The sequence below is a fragment of the Plectropomus leopardus genome, chromosome 23 (genome assembly GCF_026936395.1).
Source record: "Plectropomus leopardus strain MGB_pleo_1.0 chromosome 23, ASM2693639v1, whole genome shotgun sequence".
Lineage (NCBI taxonomy): Eukaryota > Metazoa > Chordata > Actinopteri > Perciformes > Serranidae > Plectropomus > Plectropomus leopardus.
This window is the reverse complement of record NC_142198.1, coordinates 9,299,677-9,313,739: the sequence shown is the minus strand read 5'-3', so window position 1 is coordinate 9,313,739 and position 14,063 is coordinate 9,299,677. Positions and strand designations below refer to the sequence as shown.

Here is a 14,063-nt window from a genome sequence, read left to right as displayed (position 1 = left end):
AGATCACGTGTTTTTTCACTTGAGGCATTCCACCTGTCTGAACACAGAGTTGACTTGCTCACAGCAAGTGTTAATGTCAAGCTCTGCGACAGGAAAAAAACACTTCAGTGGACACACAACAGGTAGAGTGTACTCAGTGTGCTTATTTAGTTAAGAGATAGCATGCTGATCTTTTTCCCAATCAATCAACTGATTGGTTAAAGCGCTAAAAGAATTTCAGTTCACATAGATTTTCTTTGGTTGATTACAGCCCTAAATACTCCACACATCTTTAAATAGCTGGATATCACCTTCAAGGGTGCTCGAGAGTGTTCACATTTTTAATTTTCAATGTCAGCATGCTGCAGTAAAGAGCGAAATAATGCCAATGTCAAAATACTTATGGCCTACTAAAGCCTGATTACGTTAAACAACGGTGCCCATCTGAGATACCACATGGTGTGAACTCACTTCATAGTTAAGTATTCAGCTGTCATGAACAAATATGCTCTTGTGTTAGCATGCACCTGAGTGATCCACATGAACATTTGATTTCAAGATATTTTCAGATACTTTGTTGACACCACCAGTGAGTTGACCAGTGAACTCATTTGCAAGAAAAAAATGAAGTGGATGGATTCGTTCAGCCGGGGGTCAGTAGGCCAACTCCCCTGCAACTGTTTTCACTTTGAGGGCTAATTTGGCCTGACCGAACCAGAACAGGTCTGCCCTCCTTCTGATTAAGTGCAGCGTTACTGAGAATAAACTAAAAAAGAGCCTGCCAATCTCTCTGCTTAGTTCTCAGTCCTAGAGTGTAAAAAGGACCTTCCCCTGTGCGCCTCACTTGAACACGATTGATCTGTGCTCACAGGAAATGTTCTAAGGGCACAAAATCTTTGACATTTGCCCTTCAGATTCATGGTTGCTTGTATTTCTTCTCAAAGTACTCACATCCACAAGTAAACTGACCGTGAGTTGCCCTGAATTAAAGTGGTGGATACATTCCTTATAACTAACAAGCCGGTCAGTAATGAGATTTTCTCCTGACTGGTGAACTCACTTCATCCATCACCCAGCAGTAGGTTGTGTTAGTTTATTTCATTCAGCAAGGTCACTTTCCCTGATGAGAGGACTGGGTGCCAAACCACTAGAGGTTTGATTAATTGAGAATCAACGAGCCATAAAGCAGCACAGCGCAGTAAACGGAATACGTTTGGGGTGAAATGATATATCAAACTTCTCCTTGCTGGACCTTGCTTTGAGGGAGGTCTGGCTTACTAGGTTAAAAATACACTGGCCCACAGCTGGACTAAAAAAATGAGTGGGAGTAAATGGGAGAAAATAATTTCAAAGAAGAAAGGAGAGATGCGTAGAAAAGTGGAAAAAAAGGGAAACGCTTCAAAGGTAGAGATAAATAAGGAGGGGAGGCATGAATTGAGAAATATTTACGAGATCAAGAAATGAACGAGGAACAAAAATTGACTCCTGGGTGGAAAATGTGATACATGAAGCAATTCATCCATAACACAACCAAATCTCTGTCCCTGCCCTCTTTTCTCACTATCTTTCATTTCCATCTTTCTGTTGGTTCATCTCCGGTGTGTGACTGACAAAACGGACCTGCACATATGTTGGAAACGACTTAATTCCAGCATCCAATATCTCCGACGTTAGAGGTTTTGCCTCAGTAATGGGACACACACTGACGCACACACTCGCACCCACAGTCGGTTTCCATTAAACGCCTTTTCCGGCAGCCATCGGGCACGCAGCAGGGAAATCAAGCGCTCGACCACCGTTTGAAGTCGTATCAGCTACACTTGTTCCTATCACCATGCTATCGCTCCATCCACTCCTCCCTTCTATCCCTCACTAACCCCTCTCTTCCCCACTTATCTCCCTTACGCCCCAGAGATCATCAGCCTCTTCTCTCTTCTCTACCTTTCTTTCCTCACATCGAGTGCTCACTCGCTCTTAATCATTCGTCTTTTCTCCCCCCCGTCTCATCCCGGGCTGACCCAGAGTTGCTCGAGGCACCGAGAGCTTTGCTTCCCCTTGTCATACCAGCCGACTTTTATCTCCTGCTCTTCCTCCATCTCTCCCCTCAACTCTCCATCTGTGGGGAACTCAGATCCTTTACTTAAGCAAAAGTAGTGATATCACAGTGTAAAAATACTCTCACAGGTGCAAGTCTACAGTCAAAATTTGACTCAAGTAAAAGTAGGGAACTATTATCACAAAAATGTATTTAAAGTATTAAAAAAAATATGTGTAGAATTGTCACTTGAAAAGGGATAAATTCTTAGACATTTATTGATTTTTACAATTGATGGATTAACTGATAAAGGTGGTGTTAAGGTGTCTTAAGCTTCAAACAAATGGCTCGTCGTTTTTTCATTTTTTGCACAACTAATTTTGTAACTTTTTTGTGTGTGAATGTGTACAAGAACAACACCACAGATGTCTTTAATTATTGACTTACTTAAGTTAAAGCTTTTCTTACCTAGTGAAGCACAGGTCCTCCCCTTTATTCATTATTGAACAATTTATTCCATATTTTTGTCACTGTGGACAAATTTCACGAAAAGACCAAAGCCAGTACTACTTTTGTCTGCTTCTCAGTGCTTATGCTTTCTTTTTGGCAATACACCCAAGCCGATTTGGCTGTAATGCAGTTATAAATCTTTAAAATCTGGTCCAAGAGTTTTATTTTTATTTATTTATGAAAATGGTTCAGTAATATACCAAACAGAAATCCATAAAAGCAGACAGGGTAGTTTTTTTGGCATATGTTACTTAAACAAGAGTAAGTAGTGTAATCATTGGAAACAATGTTCAGCTGCACATTAAAGGGACAGCTCACCACCAAATCAAAAATATATGTTTACCTGTGAATTAGTTACACAGAGACTTATATTTATTTTAAGTCCCACATACACTGTCCTGGAGCTTTTAATACTCACTAGTGCACTAGTTCACCCAAAAATGAATAAACACATATTTTTCCCTTGACTGCTATTTGTCAGTCTAGATAGTTTTGGTGTGACTTGCTTTGTTGTAGATATCGGCAGTAGAAACGTCTGCCTTCCCTATCAAATAACTGAAACTAGATACCACTCAGCTTGTGGTACTTATCTGAAAAACTAAAAAAAGCGATGTATCCAGAAATTAGGACCTGATTATTGAAGATAATCCACATAATTTATTGTGAGCAGTTTCATGGAAGAACTTTGCATAGATGTGAGGTTCGTGCTCATGACAGCGCAAGATGTACACATTGATGGCATCCTCCCAGACTGAGCTGCAACTGCTTTAAGTGAACTAGCAGTGGATTCAACCATATGTCAGCTGGAGGGTGTATGTTTTGAAGAAAGAAAACAGTTCCTACAAGAAACCACACATGACAAGGTCTGTGGATTATCTAGTGTAACTGGGTCATGATTTCTGGAAAGTGTCATTGCTGTTGAGTTTTTCAGATGTATTTTTTTGGCACTTTGAGCAACACAAGCCGAATGCCATCTAGTTCCATCACGTCGGAAGGCAATCAGACATCTCTACTGCGGATATCTCCAACACTCAGCAACTCACAGCAAAACAATCTTTACTAATAAACAGCACTACAGGTAAGAGGAAAAATATGTACTTTTTAATTTGAGGTGAGCCGGCACTTAAATGCACATTTGGTGTACTAGTGAGTGTTAGGGCAGACTATGTTGGAATTTTAAAAAAAACCCTCAAGGATGGAAGTTGTTCGTAGAAGGAGGTCATTGGTTTTTGTGTTTTTATAGGATGCATTAAAAATAAGAAACTATCACTTATATCACTATTCTTAAATGTACAGAATAAGCTGCATTTTAATTAATTGTACAGCTGGTCAACGTGAAGTTACTTCTGTAAGAAAACAACGGATAAGATCGGATAAGAAAACAGTGTGCCAATATTTTGTAAGTTTGTTATATATTTTGTACATAAAATCTTAATCAGACAAATAAGTTGTAACTCCAGGTGTTAAGTAAAAAGTACAATATTTACAAGTTTATATTTGAATTAAATGGAAACGCTGAAGTAAAATACAAGTACATTAATCTGGACGTAAAATTAAGTGCTTGAGTGAATTTACTTTTTATGACTGCCCTCCATAATTGTTACTCGTCTACTTTCTCCCCCTGCACATCCTCCCTTCCGCATCTTTCCTCCTCCTTCTACAGGATTCCACCTTTCCTCTTCTCTCTCCGTCTTCCTCCCCCCTCTCCCTCTCCTGCTCCACATCTTCATGCTGCTTTCTCTCTCACTCTCTCTTATGCACTCTCTCTCTCTCTCCCTCTCTCTCTTTTTCTCTCAGTCCGTGGCTTGCCGCTGCCGGAGCCAGATCACAGTACTCTCTTCTGCTCCTCTTTGGGAATCACACACTCTTTTCCACTCGATAAGGACGAAAAAGCCAAAAGAACCCAGAGGAAAAAAAAAACAAGGAGATTAAATGGATAAATGAAGTGAGCTGACTGTGTGGAGGCAGGACAAGTGAAGGGAAAAAAACTGGAGAAAACCTCCCTGAAGGAGAGGAGATTTCTAAAAATACAAGGCAGCTTACTCCCTGCATTCTGTTATTTTCTCTCTCTCTCTCTCTGCCTTCTTTTTTTTTTTTTTTTTTTTGCAGTGTCCCCTCCTCATTCAGTACCTGTTCTGTGGGATTAACATGACTTAAAATTCAATCAGCCTACAAGCCTGACGGAAGAGCGACAGAGGAGGCAGACAGAGCGCTGCAGCTGTCGAGACCGAGTGAGGGGACGACCAGCGGGAGGAGAGAAAGAGAGAGAGAGGGGGGGATAGACAGTGTGAGATAGAGATAGAGAGGAGAGAGGGAGAGAGAGAGGGATGGGTGTTTTTCCACGGAGCTGAGATAGAGAGAGAGCCGCGGAGACAGGGAGATGTGACGGTTCCAGGAGTCGCGGTGGAATGAGTCGGAAAACAAGGTTAGTAATTCCACCTTTTCATCTAGCGGAGGGCAAAAAGACATGATGAAAGACCCAGAAAAAATACTTAAAAATGGATAAAAGGACACCAACTAGCTGTATTGTGCTTTTGAAGTGGCAAAGTGAACACTAGAGGGGGAAAAGCAGATAAACAGGAATGAAAAGAAACAAAATCTATTGAATTCTGGAAGAAAATAAATCCGACGGAGAGGCTGCATATGTGTAGCTGCTGCACTAATGTACACACTCGCAGGAACACACACACAAACAGAGAGAGTGCACAGCTTTAGAGCAAGATAATGAGATTGTCCTCTTAAAGGTGTCGGCTTTTGGAGTTTGATTGACAGGCAAGAGAGTGGGAGAGGAGGGGGGGCAGACTTCTGAACTGTCTGACATTCATGGCGCTGATCAATAGCCCAGTTGTTTCATTAGACTCTGTGTATGTGTGTGTGTGTTTGTGTGTGTGTGTGTGAGAGAGAGACTGGAGGAGAGAGCAAGAGAGGGATGCAGAGGCTGCGTGCAGGAGAGTATCACTGCATGACTACTTAGTGGATGTGTGCGCGGTGGCGACGGTGGTGGTGGTGGTGTGTTCAAGCATGTGTGAATGTGCTGCATGAGTGTGTGTGTGAGTGTGCGTGTGCGTCTGAGTGTGTAAGCAAGAACTAGCCGATGCAGCCTGCTGAGTGGCGTTAAGAGGGTCTCAGAACTATTGATTCTTTTTGACAGACAGGTTAGAAGCAAGGGGGACAGAGAGGAGGAAAAATTTAGGGTGGTGAGGGGGTTTAAAAAAAGCCATATGGGAGGATTGAATAATTGACGGCAGAAGTCGTGGGAATAGGGATGGGTGTGGGGGAGAAAAGGTCAGCGGGAGGAGGAGAAAAAGACGAATGAGACAAAAAAGTGATAATGGACTCAATCCAATGTTTGTGTGATTTATGGGAGTGCGTGCGCTGCGGGTGAAGCAGGCAACACATGTAGACTGCACACAGTTCATTCTCTTCACACTCTCCCATGTTTCTCCTCTTTTGCAGGTTTCTCGGCATCCCTCCATCTCCCCAGCTTACTCCGCACCTCTCTCCAAGGTCATCAATGCACAAGTGACTCAATGTGGGAGACCAAACGCAGATCGCGCCGTGCAGAGTGCAGAGAGCCCCTGTGACACACCCTGGAAATCACTCCGGGAAGTGAGGGATGAGAGAAAGAGGAGGGGGGGAAACGGAGTGAAAGAATGAAGCAATAGGAGAGAAAGTCAGATGAATAAATGAGGAGAGATAGGGCTGTATGAGTGAGGGGGGAGGACTAAAAAGGAGAGAGGGAGCGAGAGAAGGTGGGGAGGAAGGAGGAGGAGGAAGGGGGTGAGGAGGGGAAGTGACCACCGACTCCAGGATTCTCTGATTGAACTGCTCCACACATAAAGACAAGTTAAACACAGCCATGAGGAAATCATATCAAAACGCCATAAATAGGATTTCGAGCCAAGTGGATTCGTGGATTTCTTCTCAAACTGAGGTCTCGATTTCGGAATACCACACCAGGATTGGGCGAGTAATTCGGGATTTTCCAGGTTTTCTTCATCTATAGAAGCCTAAGAGGATATTGTGGGATTGGAATTTCTTCAACTCTCTGGTTTTTCTGACACTGACCTACATCCGCCTCCTTTTGATGTGTGTGGGGGGCGTGTGTGTGTGTGAAGGGGAGTAGGACAGGTTCAACACAAACACACTATCACCCCCCCTCTCCCTCATCCATCCCCGACTATCCCCAAAACACGAGGAGAAACACCTGGGGCGAGATCTGTGCTAAACAAACACAAACACACACACACACACACACACACACACACACACACACCTGGATAACATGTGGAGCTGATTCGGATTATAGAGCCGCACAGACGGAAAAGGTAACGTCCATGCAGTTTCAAACACACACACACACACACACACACACACACACACACACACACACACACACACAGTTGACATATATTGGCCTGGTAAAGGTGAATCCATGTTTGCATGGTTAGCTCTCTTGTGCTGAATCATTGAGCACATCAATGCGGTGAACACCAGCACTCAGTGGACTGAGAACTCAGTGTTCTCTTACACACACACACACACACACACACTCAGGCCTGTAAATAATGAACAGATGAGCATTTATAACAAGATATGAGGCAAAGGTCAGAGTAGAATTCACACTCAGTTCTCCCACATGATTGCATGTTTTCTTTCCTTATCCTTCTATTCTAATTCTCCAAGTCCTCATTTTTGGTCTACATCCCCCCCCTACCACCGAGAATCTCTCTTTCTGCGCGTGTTTCTGTGTGTGAGTGTCAGCCAGCTGTCCTGTATCAGATTACTTGCTAGGTGCGTTTTAGCTTGGCTTTCATCGCCTCGCCTTTATGTAATCTCACCTGGCATGTTGTGTGTGCGTCTCTGTGTGTATCATGTTAGGTGTGTGTGGACGCGGGGCTGAGAGTGTTGTGGTGGCGGCAGCAGCACAGAATAGTTCTAACTCCCCTTCGTTTGAGGCTTTTTACGTAAGCTGTGTCTGAGCGCGGGCACACATACACAGATTTGGCACACTGACACAGGAGATCAGACTGACTGAGTGGATATATTGGAGGATAAGAGGGCGATGAGAAAGAAATGGAGATGGGAGGAGAGAGAGAGAGTACGAGAGGGAGGAGGAGAAGAGATGATGGGAGATGGGAAGGGATGAAGGGGAGGGAAAGGGTGGCACACAGGGGGCAATGAGGGCTAAGAGAGGTCAGATAAAAGGATTGCACTGAGATGAAAAGTGAGAAAGAGTGACTGACTTCTTCAAGTGGCAAAACAGAGACAGATCTATGGAAGAAACAGGGAAATGAGTAGATTAGAAAAGAAAGAGTGAAATGATGAGGGGCTTAAGGCAGCAGAGAAAAAGAAAATAAATGGACAAAAGGGTTCGGGGTAACCCTAACCCTATAATGGAAAAGATTAAGATAAAGTGTTAAAGAAGCAATAAATGACATTAAGAAGAAAATAAAAGACTGAAGGATTGATTGACTGAATCATAGATGCGATAGAAAAGAAGATTTTAAGAAAAATGACAAGATAAAAGAAAAAAGGTTAGAAAGGCACATCCAGGCTAAAAGGATAAATTAATGGTGATTTAGCGTAGGGAGATAAAAATAGAAAGACGGATGAGTAAGAAATGATTAGAAATGACAGATGGGCATCATTATGGCGCCTTCTACTGTTACACCATTGGCTACAATTAGTCTTACATGACCCCAAAAAGTCTGTAGAAGATCACTAACACCCGTAATGAGCTATTTAGAGATATAACTATGAGGGGAATATGGTGTACCATGGGGCTTTTCCATGTAATAGGCGTGCCAATTATGAGGCACAACTTGAGGGGAAAGTAAAATTCTACCTTAGAGGAACGTTAATTGCCATGGAAACAAAAGAGATTTGTCTTAAAAACACCACACCACATGTGGAACTATTTTTTATGAACAATAAGTGTTTTGAATAATGGAGACAGAGCTCATTACTTGCTCTGTTGATCGTTTGCGGCAGTCTTGACTCTTGCTTTGAGTACGGGCGTCTCTTATTCTGAAAAGATTATGACTAAATCTTTTTTAAAAGTCTAACAAAAAGGCCTTTTGATGTCCATTAACCAAATCATGATTCTATAATTGGATTTTCACTCCTGGTAGCGACAGTCATAAGAATACAGAACCGGTAAGAGTCACGTGCTTCAGACAGTGAAATAAAGGCAGAATATAAGAACATTCCTTGAATTATGCTCGGTGCTGTTCATTGTTATTGTGGGTGTCCGTCATTCTGATGCTACGCTAAGGGAGATGCATGAACAGATGGTATGCTCACTGTTCAAAGTAGGAGCCTTGCCAACATGAGCAGACTGGCAAGAGAATGAAGGAAGAGAGAAAGAAAATGGTAGGCAACGGACCACTTATTGAAAGGGAGTGGAGAAAAGCAGATCAATGAATTAGCTGAGTCCCTCCTCCCTGTCGTCACTGCTACTATGCCTGTCAAGCTTTTGTTCTCATGTGGCACATATGCAGTTTACAGAGAGCCAATTCACCAACATAATTCTTAATTAATCTGAAATTCTTCATTCTTTTTACACAATGTGTCCTTGATTTCAGAGAGAATGAGACCAAAGCAAGCTTCTCATTTCTCGCTGGCAACTGCAGATTTGATCAGCTAGCAAAGGAATAAAGCTAATGTTAGCTCCCTGAGTTGGTTGTGAACATGGTCTCTTGCTGAGTTTTTAATGTTTCCAGCAGTTTTGTTCTCAAACGAGAATCCAGCAAAGAGATCTAAAATATGCACTTGATATAGCCTATCATCTATATAACTAGATTTCCGTCTTTTGTGTGTACATCAAAACAGCACATTTTCCTTTTTAATGTTATGAAAGAAAAAGTAAATAAAAAATATGAATAAGAACAAACCATTCTTCAGACAATGAGATTGGCTGAGGTTATTCCAAACTTCAAAAGAGCAGGAATTAGGGCAATTTTGGAACACACTGGCTCTCTTCTGATGGCAATGGTCGTCATGTCCGGTGATTACTTGACAATATCCAGACAAAATTTTGGACAGTAAACAGATATCTGCATACAAATGCAGAAAAATGGAAAAAACAAACAAAAAAAACAGCAAATTAAAGGCTCAATCTTCATCAGACAATAGCCAATGGGATCCTAGATTTTTTTTTGCCAAGGCATTCCACCTCTTTTGACTGTTTACCTGCATCTAACCAAAGCCTGCTCAAACACCACTGGTTAATATAACTTGGACTACAAACATAAACCAGAGCACTTCTGATACCAAAATCTTACAGTGTTGCCTACAGGCTCTGCATACATATGCAGATATCTGTTAACAGAGATTAGAGCAAGGGAATGTTACTGGGGCTACACAACATGTCTTTCTTATCAGTGATGTCAGCTTGTGGGATAAATAGGTGAAAGACTTTGATATTGCACTCAGGGTTTTTGAGTCTGTTAAAGTAGAAATCTGCACTTTAAAACACAACTATTATTCTTTTCTATTGCTGCTTTTTGTATTCAGTTAAATGTTAAATTTCTGAATAAATCAATTTTCACTTTTTCATAAAAATCACAGGAGCTTGTTGCAGAACTCTGAGAGCAGTACAAAGAACACTTTAATAACCTCAGATATTAATAATGTCTTTAATATCTAAATTGTATTGCTATTTTTAGTGTGCATATTGCATATTTTCCTCATAACATGCAGCCGAAAACTTCACCCTTAACTTTAATAGAGTGACATCAAGGACAGGCTGTGAACTCAGCTTTGTTTTAACACAACATGTAAACCCAGAAGACAATATGCGAGGCTGCCAGCCTCGGAGGTAATCTTGTAGTAGGTATACTAATTATCTTTTTGGTTTGACATTCTAACTTATGCAGCTTCCATTAGAGCAGACAAACACGTTGTCTAATCCATTCCTCACACATTTGCTCTTGTATTTTTGTTTTTAAGAAGTAAAAAAAAAACTCTTTAAACACTGCTCTTGCGAGAGACCTCTAAACACAGCTTCAACACACAGAGGATCAGCTGTTTGGGGGTGGTCCTTAGCAAACCGTCAATTAAGAAATAAAAAGACGCGAGAAAGGCGATAACAAGGATCTGATCACATGAAAAGGAGAAAGACAGATGCATAAAAAGACATCGAAGACGATGATGAATGATAGATGCAGGATGTCACACACCTTTCTGATTCAACTAGCTTTCAATCAAGACGAGAAGTGAAAGATTTGAAACCCTGAAACAAGGTAGACGTGGTCAATGTCAGGAAGGTGGCACTTGATGGATGAACGAACGGACGAATGAATGACAAATGGTGGAAGGTAGAGGAGCGAAAGGCTGGGGCTGTTAGGGAAGAGAGCGAGGATCAAAAGGATGAGACGGGCTGTCAACAGCTGAGGAAGCGAGTGGTAGATGATGGACGGAGAGGTATGGAACGATAGCGTGATGAAAAGGAGTAATTACAAGACGGTGCTGTTTAAGATAGGGAGAAACACTCAGAGGAAGGAGAGAGACTGAGTAATGAAGAATGAAAAGCCAAGTGATGACACTTGAGAGGTGGATGATAAGAGGGGGTGGGGATAAGGGAATAGAGGAATAACAATGTCTGAGAAAAGGAAACTATGCTAATAAAACGAAGGCACACTGAGGACAAGGGATAGGTGGACAGAGAGATGGAGGGGAGAATGAATGAATGAAATTAATCTGTAATGTGTTAGAGGGATGAGTAATTAGAGTGTTACCAGTCAAACATAGTAGGAAAGAGAGACGAGAGAGGAATGAGAAGTGAAAGGATGGAACATGATGAGAGGAGAGTTGAAGAGTTTGTCAAAGAGAGGAGGAGTGACTAAGAGGCTGCCCAGTCAGAGGTGGAAGTAACAAGCAGAAGCGTAAAGTAAAGAAAAGATGGAGGGATGAGAGAATGAGTAATTAAACTGTTGACAGTCTGTTTAGGCACAGCAGGCGCCTGATGAGCAGAACAAACTGTAACCAAGGCAACCGCTGGAGACAGACGGAGGGATGGTTTTGGGGAGGGAGGGCAAATGGGGGAGAGCCAAATGTGAAATTGTGTTACTGGGGGGAGACACAAGTGGGAAATGAGGGATGAAAGAGAGCATGAAGAAAAGAGGGATGAGAGGAGGAGGACAAAGGTGGAGATGGAGGTATCTGAAGGTTCAGAAAATATCAGGAACCGATTCTGATTTAAGGACCCATGAGCCTTTGCAGGGCATTTCACAAAATCAGGATTAGAAAGTTACCCACATACCTGTAAAAGATTATTCCATTTTCACTGCAACACTGATACAAATCTATGACAGTGCATTTGAATATCAGGTGGAGAAATATTCAGCTGTGCAGACTGAGAATCGCTGGCAAAATTTCACAAAGTACTTTTTAAAGTCATCAAGCTAACCCGCTAATCCTGCTTTGTGAAAAAGCCCTTGAGATGGAGAGGGAAAAGAGGGCACACACAAAACTCAGGTGCATTCAATCCAATCAGAGAAAGAGCTCACCAACAGCTATGCAACCGATCCAACCAAGAGCTACAACCTGTTCAGCTATGCTGGATGGAATAGTTTTATTTCAGTCTTCATGAAAAGGCAGATGGGAGGCATTTATCACACTAACGCTGCAACTAATAAGTAGCTTTATTATTAATTGATCTGTTGATAGTTGTTTTTTTTTTTTAGCCATGCGAGTATTGTTGCCAGCTAGCTACATTAGCTGCACCAGACTTGGGTGGTGCGCAGTGCAGAAAGACTGAGGAACAAGTAGAAAACCACATTCTGGGGAGTGGGCACTTTGTTTTCAAATGCTGATGCAACTGGCTGGCTGTCAGCAAAGCCAAATAAAAGAAGTCAAGACATCTACAACACAAAACATTAAAATTTCACCACCTCTAAAAAGACAGTGATTTGAAACGCAGTACTAAAGCTCAACGAGAGCACTGGACTAAAGGGAAAGGCCTCTTGGATAAAATGTCTTTAAAAAAAGAAAAAGAAAATTAAATTAACTGGCTGGGGCACTGGATAGCTCACCTGGTACAGCAGGTGCCTCATGTATGTCTTTGCTGCAGTGGCTTTGGATTTTGCAGCATGTCAACCTTTCTCCCCCTTTTACGCTAATCCGTCCAATCAAATAAAGGCAGAAAAGCCCTAAATATAATCTTAAAAAAAATAAAAAAGTCAACTTGCTAGTCACTGGTTATTGGAAGCTGGCCTATCAAAAGCAAAATCACCATTAAACCAAGTTATCTGTCAAGTCCACTACCTCATACTGTATTGCTGTAATTCTTCTAAGATTAACTAACTGATTAAAAGAATCAAGAAGAGACATTTGACAGTATTTTGGCTTTCATTTAGACAGCTGTGTGATATAAAACTATCAACGGGGAGTTTCTGAACATTTGCAAGACTTGCTAAATCCATCAGCTTACAAAGATGGTTGGTAAGAAACACCCGCTATGCATGTTGGCAACACCACTCCGACAGCTGCATACTAGCATACTAGCAAACTCACAGGTGTTTGTCTGCATTACAACTATGCTCAACAGATGCGGTAGGTTGTAGATGCTCGACTGAATCATGATGCAGAATGCAGCGTGGGTGATGACTGTCAGAAGAAAACCGGGGCTCGTACTTAGTTGGCGGCACATATAGTCGAAGTCTGTCAGTGAAGCACCGAGCGAGTCCTGCTTGTATCAGCACTGCTAAGCATTAGAATATGAGACGCAGTAATAAACAAACTCAAGGGAAACCAGTTTCCCCTGCAGGCTCATTTCAGCGCAGTGTTGTCTCGCTTTTATTAGCGTCTCACATGAGGGAGAAAAGGCTCTTTGTGGTGGGTTACAGTGCAGTTTGTGATTCATTATGGCTGAGGGTAGCCTCTGTGATCAAACATGCTTGATGCTAACAGGCCTCAACCAAGTAATCATCGCAAATTCTTTCGATCTGCACGCCACCTCTCATCCCTCGCCTGGTCAACATCCTTCTATTCTAGCACAGGGTGAGATAGATGGATATAAACAAAAGCAGCGGGAAATAAAAGAACAGGAAGACAGAGAAAGATAGATAGTTTGTATAAGTGAGCAGCATTAATCAATACATCCATCACTTTGATTCAGAGGCCTGGTTGGCATGTCATTGACCCACTGTGCTGGATGCAGAGCGCTGATTGGGTAATTGTAGTCTTAGTGAGCCCTGCTGAATCATCAAACTGCCACTTGAACATACATTCACACATACACATTTCCACACAGACACACTTTTTCATGTGCTGCATCCTGGCGTGTCAGCCAATCAGGGTCCATATAATTGACGCCGCAGGGTTTATGATTGGGCGGGAGATGTTGACAGCTCAGAAGTGGTGTGTTTTGTGTGTTGCTTGTCGACCCGCGTTTGTGGTGGATTGGCAATTTTTTGTTGATTAGCTATGTAAACATACACAGGTGCACACAACACACACAATCACCCAGAGAAAATACGGCAGGGTTGCAGGAAAAGGCTGATATGGACGAATCAAGAGGGACAAGATGGAATTG

The 14,063-nt window shown here is 42.1% G+C and overlaps 2 protein-coding genes across 3 annotated transcripts in view; one reads left to right on the top strand and one right to left on the bottom strand.

The window, feature by feature from the left end:
* Positions 1 to 14,063, bottom strand: part of pcxb (pyruvate carboxylase b) — a 356,057-nt gene that overhangs the window by 94,461 nt on the left and 247,533 nt on the right. The gene's annotated exons all lie outside the window — the stretch shown is intronic.
* The window catches only part of LOC121962010 (leucine-rich repeat and fibronectin type-III domain-containing protein 4), a 49,135-nt gene continuing 38,400 nt past the window's right edge, over positions 3,329 to 14,063 (top strand). Inside the window, exons 1-2 of the mRNA XM_042512175.2 lie at positions 3,329 to 4,949; positions 5,981 to 6,852. The gene's annotated coding sequence lies outside the window, so the exon portion shown is untranslated. The remainder of the gene's footprint in view (positions 4,950 to 5,980; positions 6,853 to 14,063) is intronic.